Raw genomic sequence first — 12068 nt, 5'->3', positions numbered from 1 at the left:
CATCATTAGACCATCGTGGGCCCTAGCCATCCCTCCGTGCATAACATTCCAAATCACCAAAGAGATCATCGATATTAACATAGTAGGAATGTCACTCCTAAAATATACTATATCATATGCAGAAAGTAATCTAACATGCAAATATAAGCATAAGATAACATCATCTAACATATGCTAATCATCAATGAAAGGATACCTATCCACCATCATGAAGGACGCATCAGCCACGATGTCTCAATGAATCTCAAATGATAAGAGTGGAAAAAACACTACCAACCAACCGCGTGGTACCTAAGTGGTCCACTCCCACTGTGCTGAGGAGATAATCTCAAGTCCCAAACAGGCTATCAAAATCACATAACACAAATCTCTATAAGTCCAGGAATCCTAAAAGTCTACTAACTCAAAGGTTCCAAACACAAAATCGACATCTAATCCTAGAGGCACACAAAGACATGTAGGAACCTACTATGCAAGCGAAAAAGTGTCATTGCATTTATCACGTACAAGTTACCCTGGCAGTTAGCTGAACTCCACGAGTCCATACTGATCTCATGCGGCCACTAGTATCCTCTCATACGGACGAGGCATACTATGGAATGCAAGGTCGCAACCATGCATTCTCTCTACTCCCATCCTAGTCTATACAAGTACTCAAGGCATGGGTGAGAACCAAAACACTTATCTTTTTAGGTTCATTTAGTTAGTATTAAGTGTGAATGTTATCATTTATTAATCCAACTTACAATGAGTTACCCTGGCAGCCTCTTAGGGCCCCGACCCCCATTGCAAGCCACTTCCCAACACTACATGCAGATATCCTACCCTAAGCTCATGGAATCATAAATCTCAAAATCACAAAAGATAAACCATAATAAAATCATCAAATATGCATAAAAGCATCAAATCTCCATGAGCAAGCATCCATAGAAAATCATGATCACAACAGCTTTTTATTGGCAACTAAAGTATCACTGATAATCAAAAGTATCCATTGGTTCTCAATAACCAAAATATATCTCAATCATACTGATCGAAGACTCCAAAATGGTTTAGTTAAGCATGTCACAACATGACATCATCAAGAATAAATTCACATTACAGTCCCATCATGGCGACTAGAAAATAACCAAGGATAATTGATCGACGACCAAAAATGGTTAAGTCAAGTGTCTCATACATAAGAATCTCAACTATAACAATCAGTAATTACAACCAATACATAGAGCATTCCATCACATAACCATGGTTGGGTTTATAAAGATCGAGATTAAAACATCATCATGACATCACAATCACATAACCCCCAAGCCTCTGGTAGACGTCCTATAACTGGTCAACACTAGTCAACCCAAAACCCAAAACAATAGCATAAAGAATACAATGAAAACACATGTTTTGGTTTTGCTAAATTTACAAACTTGAATTAAATGTAGAGGTCTCAGTTTATGTTTCCAAGTTTGGAGAATGAATAGAGGAACATTTTGTACAGTTTTCCTAACACATGTATTGTTTTGGATGAATAAAAGTTTTCCTTAAAATCCATCTTCCAATTATAATCTTTGTTTGAAAACGTCCCCCACCAAAATATCAATTAAATTTCATACACTTTATAAAACAATTAATTAAATCTTGAAAATTATACAAGAGTTCACCATTATAAAAATGAAATTTTGATATAAATCATTTATCAATTATATAATAATAATTTAAATTATTAATAACATATTTACATATTACATATATACATATATATATATATATATTTAAATATATATATACATACATATATAAATATATAAATAATTATTATTATTGCATTTTATAAAATCGAATTAATAATTTTGATTTATACCATATAACATATGAAAATTTAATAATAATGAAAGTCGAATTCATATGAATCGATACACATATATATATCAGTGTGTACCATTGGCAGTACGTAGGACCCTATGGTCGTAGGGCCTGCGACGTCAGTGGGTACTGTGTACCCCTGCCGTCACAATACCTGCGATGGCCGGTACACTGCGACCGCAGTGGGCACGAGGGCGCGGGTCTCGTCCCCCCCCATTTAATGCATATCACTTTTTTTAAAATCACATAAGCGATTTTCCATTCGCCGGTATGCGATTTCGATTATAATAAAGTTTAATGTTTTTAAAAAAAAAAATTTCGATTAATGGTATGATATTTGATTTTTAATTAATTAAATATATATATATATATATATATATATATATATATATATATATATATACATGCAGAGTTTAAAACATCACAACATATAAACATGTATACATTTGTATATATGTGTGTGTGTGTGTGTGTGTGTGTGTGTGTGTGTGTGTGTGTGTGTGTGTGCAGATTCAAAAATATCAACAGTTTATTTAAAAATTTCAATTTTCAAAATTTTCCTATAAACTTTTAATCTCAAATTTATCCAAATATTAATCTAATGGATTTTGCTACAATTTAAACCCTAGCCCCGTGTTCTTTTCAGATCTATGCATATAAGATTCTCAAATAAATGTAACTACCCATATTGAGAATATATACAATTAAAATAGGAAAAATTCTCAGAAGACATATGGAAGACACGAAGAAGACAGGGAATGCAAGATGCGAAAATAGCATAAGTAAAATCACAAGAATCTACTCGGATTTTGATGCTAATTCACTCTTCCTCAAAAAACCCGCAGAGTAAGCTCCTCCCTTCTTCAGAATTCTGGAGTCCTCCAATGCTCCAGTTGCTCTCCAAACGCTCTCTCTAAGCTTCTAGGAATGCTTGAATATAAAGAGCTCTCAGGAAACATCTAGAATGCTTCTAGAAACAGCTAGAAGGTGTCACCAACTAAGCATGTGTCTTTTCCAACCTTCTAGATGAGTCATAGGGTTGTAGACACCATGTGCTTAATAGATGCACTAACCCCATGTTGTTGACATATGAGAAATGAAAAGGTGCGTTAACTCCCATGCAAGCTTATAACTCCAATTTACTTTTTATATAATTTCTATTTAAATTTTTATAACTTTCATTTTAATTTTTATAACTTTTATTATTATTATTTATTTATTACTTTATTATTATTTTATTATTATTATTAATTTTAATTTCTAATTTTCTTTTATTTAATTCCTTTTTCCTCAATTAATTCTCATTTAATTAATTATAAACAAAATATCAAATATCATGATATTTTATATTAATTTTCTCAAGTAATTAATTTATTAATTAAATCTATTTATTAAGACTTAATTAATAGAAAATTCACCATAGACCTCCAAGATGAAATATGAAAACCCATCATAGAGCAATTCACACAAAATTAGTCTAAAGGGTTAAAAGTCACGAAATATGTCATCCGACACATTCGGTGGGTAAAATATCCAGATACTTGTCCTATCTCACTAGGACAAATGGTTTAAGAGTTTGGGATTTGGACTTGAGAATTTATCTCCCTTCTCTTATCTTTGAGATAGTATAATAGGGTATGCTCATCCTGGCAATTCAGGGAAGTTGATACCCGGTACTTGCAACCTGCAGAAAAACCATGCATGTATATACAATATATATAATGCTAAGCTAAATAGACAATGGCAAGAAGTGGTGCATTGTGTAGATCTTGACTAAGTAGGTGACTACGACTCCCTTCCTTAACCACATCAAAAATGCCATACAATAAGAAAACATGCACACCATACACATGCAAGTATGGGGTAAGTATCCATAATAAAGCACATGAAATAATAAACCATCTAACTAATCATCAACAATAATTGAAAGCAATGTAATGATCATCATGCATACATGAAATGTAAAGTCTAAATGATCTCATCATATAACCACTAAATCCATAACATAATGTCTGATAGTCTTAAAACAATACTACTAATCCATCAACATAAAACTAGTCCAACATAGTCTGAAAATAACAACAACAATGTCCAAAAAAGATGTGAACGAGGGTAGGCACTACATAAAACTAATATTTATCTTTAGTGGATTAGTAACTGATAGTTTAAGAAATATGTATCTTTCTAACTTCCTACTAATATATTTAACAAATTTGTATCTTTATTCCTATTAATTGATTTACCAAATTTATGCATCTTTAATCCTACTAATTGTTTATTTCATATAATGATTACAAATAAATATAATGTTTTAAATTTATTTAATCTAAACCATTTGGGTTAATTTAGTAGTTGTAAGCACCTATATTAATTCAATTCAATCACCCTATAAATTATTATTATTTTTCAAAATTTTAAATTAGGTTCATAGAGATCAATTTGGAACTTCTTTGACTATTTAACTATTGAAGTAGGTATTTAGAGAAGTTAATTTGATTATTTTATAATGATGACAATAAAATCTAAAGTTTAAAAGCTATAATCTAAAAATTATACATGGTCTACTATAATACCAAAAAAATAACACATGTACACGTCTCAAGAACATGAACATTCTATAGCTATAATACAAAAAAAAATACATACACATAAATACACACCTCAAGAATAAACATCTACATCTAATATATCTCTACAGCTGAAATGCATACATATGCAAACTATAAATCTCTAATAAATACATGTACGTAGAAAAATATAAAAAGTCATATATACATGTGATCATCCAACTACTGAAGTAATAAATAATCAAATAAATAGTGAAACATATGCATACATGTGTCATGTCAAGGTACCAAAATACACATATATGTGTATGTAAACTATCTCCAATATATAAATGCATCAAAAAAAATATAAAGATCTACTACTACTAGAGGGACCCCTCAAGATGCATACAAACAGAATGACCCTTTGATCGAGTCTCCTATACATCCTCTCGCCAAGGCACATCAACTAAGCCCTGCAAATATATATATATATATATATATATATATATATATATATATATATATATATATGTAAGTATGTATGTATGTATGTATGTATGTATGTATGTACATATATATATATATATATATATATATATATATATGTATGTATGTACATATACATATATATATATATATATATGTATGTATGTACATATACATATATATATATATATATATGTACACACACACACACACACACACATATATATATATGTATGTACATATATATGTATGTATGTACATATATATGTATGTATGTACATATACATATATATACACACACACACACACACACACACACACACACACATATATATATATGTATATGTACATACATACATACATACATACATACATACATATATACATACATATATATATATGTACATTAGAGTTCTAGATCTAAACATATATATACATGTGTGTAGATTCAAATTAAATACGAGTGCATATTTATCTAGTTTGAAGCATAAATAACTTTAAACAAACTATTTAAAACTTGCACCTAAGCACTATCAAGTGGCTCAATAGAATCATCTCTCTCATGTACATGATGCCCTAAACCAACAGTAGATGTAACCATGTGCTTAGTGACTTGTGCCTACATGATTTATTATAGTTAAAGATTAAATTAAAGATCTATCTGAATTGAATTTTTAAATAAATTCATTTTTTTTAATTTCATGTATATTTAAATTTAAAAATAAATTATATATATATATATATATATATATATATATATATATATATATATATATATATATGTATATATGTATGTACCTGGGTCTCGAGAGGTGGAGGATGATCAATAGACTCCATCGTATCGTCTATCAATGCACCTCTTGAAACTCTAACACCTACTGAACCACCCTCAACACCATGTCCAACTACTAGTAATGATGAGTGAAGTGGACCATGTAACCAGTTGGGTAATGGTGTAGAATCATGGCTGTCAGGTCAGAATAAGATCTCCATGTACGATGAAATACCCATGCTTGAACCATTATCAATCTTAGATAGGCCTCGCAACTGCTCATCAAAATCATCAAGACCCTCAGCTATGATCCTGACATCTCCAACTCATATGCTCAAGTCATCTATAGAATGCCATGAGCCTGGTGCTGAATGCTGTGAGCTATGCATAGGTGTATTGTCTATCATTGGTGTGGCGGCCTGTGTCTGTGGAACTACGGGGCTCTGATGCTATCTAATGGCATCCATCACTAAGTGAACTGGCATCCCCTGTGTATCAAAAATATAATTGATACTCTGCAATAGATCCTCCAAAAAATATAGTGCCAAATCCATATGTGTGTGATGTCCTGAAAGAGCACGAATATCACCTGGTAGTGGTAGCCCAGTAGCTTTATATGCATCATTAGAGGAGGTACCTAAAGTGCTACTAGATGCCTCTAAAGATGGTCGACCAGGTGAATGACGATGTCAACTATGAATATAACGACCAAGAGAATTCGATGTGATACTAGCGACTGTAGATGCAATGTGTCCAATAGTGTTAATTGCTCCCCTCTGGGAAGCAATGATAACTCTATTTGCAATAGGTGCATGTGCTAGAGTCGTTGGAGGAAATCTCTGTCCAACAAACTGTTTGACATCTGGAGGTGGAAGATGATGTGCATTGCAATACTGGTCACGATCTGTGATCTGACCACACCCTTATCTGCAATAATCTAGAATGTCCAAGTAGTTGACATTGAGCCCCACACAAAACTTAGCGTACAACTGTTGTGCAAAATAAAGAGGTATCTGGTCATTATTAGGATAATGACCATGTGCAGTTTAAAATAGAGGATAGATCAGGCTAGCAATAACAGGATCTCTACATTGTGTGACTCGATAGCCTCTCACCCTACCCTGTGCTCCCTCATATCCTAGAAAGAGATCTCTTTTGATGACATCTTTAGGGGCCACCCTCTTGACATCATCAAAAGATGCATCTCCTGAAATCTCAGCCCTAAGCTCTCTAGATATGGAAGTTAATATGTCAAGAGTAAATGAATGGTGAGCTCTAAATCTAGCTATCAAATCCTATAAACTCCTACATATAGTAGCACATATGTCTCTATAAAGATCTTCATCAGAGGACAATATAGACTATTGTAGTCTAGCAACCTCTTGCTCTAAAAATGTAAATAATGCATCGATATCGATGCATGGAGGTGGTGTAGTAGGACCTCCAGCAAAAGCTACAGGTGCAACCTAACCTAGAATAGGAGCTATACCAAGAGCCACACCAGGACCTACACCACCTGGAGCCGCACGAAGAGCCCTACCTTGAGGTACACCACGAGCCCCACCATGAGCTGCAACATGAGCCCCAACACAACCAACACGACGAACTGCATGAGGAGTCAGAATAGGAACTACATCAGGTGTTGCAATAGGAACTGCATTAGGTGTCGCAGTAGGAGCCACGACAAGTTGATCATGTGAAGTCATATCTGTACAAATGTATCAAGAGCTAAGTCTACTGTATGTACACAATTTTTTAAATTTTTAATTAAAAATTATACATGTAATTGAACATACATCACACATGTCTAGATAATCTATAAAATGTACATATCTGATAAAATTTAGATATGATCATGCATATACATGCATGATCTAGTTAGAGTTAGAGTTAGAGTTAGAGTTATTTAGGGAGTTCTTGGGTATTCAGAACTTTAGGAATTAAAGATTAGTACCTAGGTAAATGACTTAAATCATGGTTCAACATGAGTTAGATTAGGGTTCAATATAATTGCATGCAAACAAATTATTTTTAAGACTTGTCATTTTTAATGAAGATTCAAAGTAGCTAGTGAGTGAGGTCCTTCATCAAAACTTGATAATATGCAATTAAAAGTTTGAACAATTCAAAATATTGTTCGATTTCATGCACTAATCTAAGTTTTCATTTTGTTGAGACATCACATGTGGTGTCACAAAGGTTGGTTATCCTACATTTTGTGAGTTTTGTGACAATCGATGGTGTTGCACTTGTGCAATAGTACTAAATCATCCATCTAAGTCATACCAAGGGGTATATTTGATGCTTATACCCTTTGTTGACTTTGTGACAACTTAGCTTAGCAAGATAAATATGTGCTTATGATATATAAAATTATTAAAGTATTTTGTGATTCAATTTTGGATAAAAAAGATATTCCTTTGGCTAGGAGTTAAAGATTCAAGAAGAGGTTATTTATTATTGAAGTTAGGAGAAATTATACACTCCCAAAATCTTGGGGGATTATTTATGTTTGTAATTTTCATAACTTGAATTTGGTCATCCTTCTAAATTTAGTCTAAACATGTGTAATTAATTATTAATTTGAACACATTGGTCCATAATCCATCATTTAAAATATATATAAAATAAGAACATGATCTAAGGATATTAGATCTTATTTTATCCCCTAGATCAAATATTTGGAGTAGTTAAATTCTAAAATATATATAGTTTTCCTATTTTGTAGTTTGATTACTAATTGTATAAGAAATATAAAAGGTTCATCTTATTCTATTTAAGTAATATGTTTTTATAATTTTCTAAGAAGTGCAACTCAAAACATTGAACTATATGAGACCGATTCAAGTTTTCTATTAAAATGTTATTATATATTATGACATTTTTTTATTTCTATAAGGAATTAATCATATAGTTTATGAGTCAATCTCATTGACCCATGTTTCAAGAGTAGTGATTCACATGAATCCATTTCTCACGAGAATGTAGATTCTACTTATCAATATTATGACATGTTTTGAAAAAAATTTCTATATTTCATTTATGTGTGTTGTTTTCAAATAAGTGAAAATAGTATCATTTGATTAAAGATGTTGTATTATAATTTAGATTTATGAAATAAAAAATGCATGCTTACTCAATTTTTTATCATACTAATTTTAACCATATCTCCAAATTTTCATAGATGTTCAAGCTTAGGTTATCTCGAGGAAGAAAAAGTCAACTTTTGACACCTCTTTTAATCCCTTATTTTCAAGCTTTTATCCAAACTATTTTTTAGATCATTTAGAAGAATCTCAATCTTTTATCACGAGATATGTTGTCCAAGGTCTAATATGATGGCTAAATAATCTTTTTATTAATGTTTCTACTAAGGTTCAAACAACCTTTGGGCTTTTATGACTTTGGTCCTTATGCCTTAAGAAATTCAATGTGCTTGCATATTCAAAACTTCAAGTTGACATTGTTAGAGTTCATATGTACAACTTAGTAAGTACTCAAATGCTTGTTCGGCTAGTATACCCATGGGAATTGTACCCCTAACAAGATATTGAGCTGGTGGATTAAGACTATTCATATTAATACGATATCTTCACCTGAGATGGGATCCCTCATTTGCAACCTTAACTAAATTGGGCTAGACTAAAAATTCCATAACGACCAATGACAAAGAAGAGAAATAAATTGAATGCTATCCTAAAAACTTAAAAAAATCACATATTTTCCCTTGTTCTTTATTGATTTGGAGAGATAAATGGATTCACTCTAACCCTCAATCAGAGAACATTTGATAGTAGACCAATTTGTAAATGCCCCAAGATAATGAGACTTTGAAATACCCATTACTATGTGGGAGAGGATGATGTAGTTGAACCTTACAAAATTGAATAATAAGCCACGAGATTAGAACCTAACCTTCATGATTGCTTCTTGTCAAACACATCTCTTCTAACAATAATTTATTCAAAATAAACTTTCAAACATGAAAATGTGTTAAATTAACTATATATTTACTTATTATTCTACATTGAAACTTCATATAAAAACCCTCTTTTATGAAACACAATCTTCCCAAAATGTCAATTATATTTTATGTCAAACACTATAAATTGGTAGAATTAAGGTGTCATTAACATGGCTCCAACATCGGGACCAGGTGGGTCATTTGGACCAGGAGGAAGCCCAGAATATCAACCAAGAAGGAGCGGACAACCAGAAGGATAATGAAGCTACAGAAACTCTGCAAGATCTAGATAAGGAGAACCATTAGGTTTGGTTTTCCTTGTCGATCTGGCAGTTGGCTTTTGCCTCCTAGCCTCTGGCCTTTTGTTTCTTTTTGGCTCTTGGTTGTTGTTTCGTGTTTTTCTGGACTTTATTGTCTTAACTTTTATGCTGTAAAACTTTCAGGTTTCAAGTCCCTGTAAAACCTATTTTCCTTAATAAAAAACATGGCTCCAACATCATTGGAAAGCATCATAAGAAACTTCTAGGATTTATTAAAAGAATAAATTGTAATATTTATTTCTTACTATTATTTGTAATACATTCATAAGAAGCGATGGGCTTCATTATTAGTAGCAAACAAATGTAAGCAACTAGAGATGCCAAGAATCAGTTAGAGATGTGATGGGTTCCATTATGTGCTTCAAATCTAAGCAACTAGAGATCAACTCTCTCATTTGGTATCAAAGCATGTTTATTGAATCTAGTTGAGGATTGAAGAAACTTACAGTAAGGAATTGTGAATTATGGTCTTTGGTGAATGATCAAGTATATCAAATACAACTCATGTGCATACTCCATTTTGACTATTATTTTTCTACGGGCAACATAACACTAGTAACTTTACAGTTAGATCATTCAGAGCCATGGGTATGATGGTGATGACTAAGTTAGGTAGATACAAAAGAATTAAAATGGATAGACAATGTTGTGAACCTTGCACGAACTTCTTGTATAATATCTTCCTTCTCTTTGTTAACATATTTAATAGAAGTAGATCTAGGTACCTCTCTTTGTTTTCGAGCTACTAGTGTGGACATGTATATATAATTGGTCTTAAGAAAGTGTAAATATGTAGGAGTTTGAAATTAGGGTTAGTGTTAGAAATTAGGGTTAGAGTTTTCAAGTTAGGGTTATAAATTAGGGTTAGAGTTTGAGTTAAGGTTAAAGGGTTACATGGTTAGATTTATCCTTTAGCTTGGTTATAGTTAGTTTTAGGGTTATGTCTAGACATTGTTTATATTTTCTTATGATTAAGTTAGTGTTGTTATGTATTTATACATATATAATCTTTATGTTCTTATATGATGTACATTCTTTATGTTTGTATATAATCAATTTATGTTCTTATAATTAACTTTTATTAATTAAATGTTGTAACATGTATTCTTTAGGTCATACTCTTTATATGTTCTTATGTATACATATGTATGTTATATTCTTACCTATGCATTAATCTTCATTCTTATATATGTATAATTTAGGATCTCCCCTTAAGACATGTCATTGAATATAGTTAATTATAAACTTAGATTAAGGCATTAAAAATAATAACATATACATAAACATGAATATTAAAAACATACATGTGTCTACATTTAACATGAAAATATTTACACATACATTTATGAAATAAAATATACATTAATCTACATTCTTATGTATAATTTAGGATCTCTCCTTAAGACATGTCATTAAATATAGTTAATTACACTTAGTTATAAGACATTAAGATCAATAACATATGTACATATAAAAATGTGAATATTGAAAACATGTACATGTCTACTTTTAACATGAACAAATATACATACATCTATGTTCAAAATAAAAAATACATTTTAATCTACATTCTTATGTATAATTTAGGATCTGGACCCTTAAGACATGTCATTTAATTACACTTAGATTAAGACATTAAGATGAATTTAACATATACATAAACATGAATATTGAAAACATATATGTCTACATTTAACATGAACATATATACATATATCTATGAAATAAAATATGTATATTTTAATTTGCATTCTTATGTATAATTTAGGATCTTCCCTTAAGATGTATGCCATTAAATATAGTTAATTACACAGTTTAGATTAAGGCATAAAGATGAATAACATATACAAAAACATGAATAAAACGTATACGTAAACATAAAAGATTAAGATGTATTAAAAAATCAATAGCATGTACATTAACATTAATAAATTTATATGAATATTGAAAATATGTTTCTAATATTTTCTAATGTTTTTTCTAATATTTTCTCATAGTTTTCTAATATTTTTCAAACTAATATTTTTAAATATATTTTCTAATGTTTTTCTAATATTTAAAAATGTAATTTTTTTTTCTAATATTTTTCTAATAAAACTAATATTTTTCTAAATTTGTTT

This window comes from Cupressus sempervirens, chromosome 10 (assembly GCF_028749045.1).
Source record: "Cupressus sempervirens isolate cs-2001-9-10 chromosome 10, ASM2874904v1, whole genome shotgun sequence".
NCBI lineage: Eukaryota > Viridiplantae > Streptophyta > Pinopsida > Cupressales > Cupressaceae > Cupressus > Cupressus sempervirens.
The sequence above is the reverse complement of the archived record's forward strand: the minus strand, read 5'-3'. Positions refer to the sequence as shown.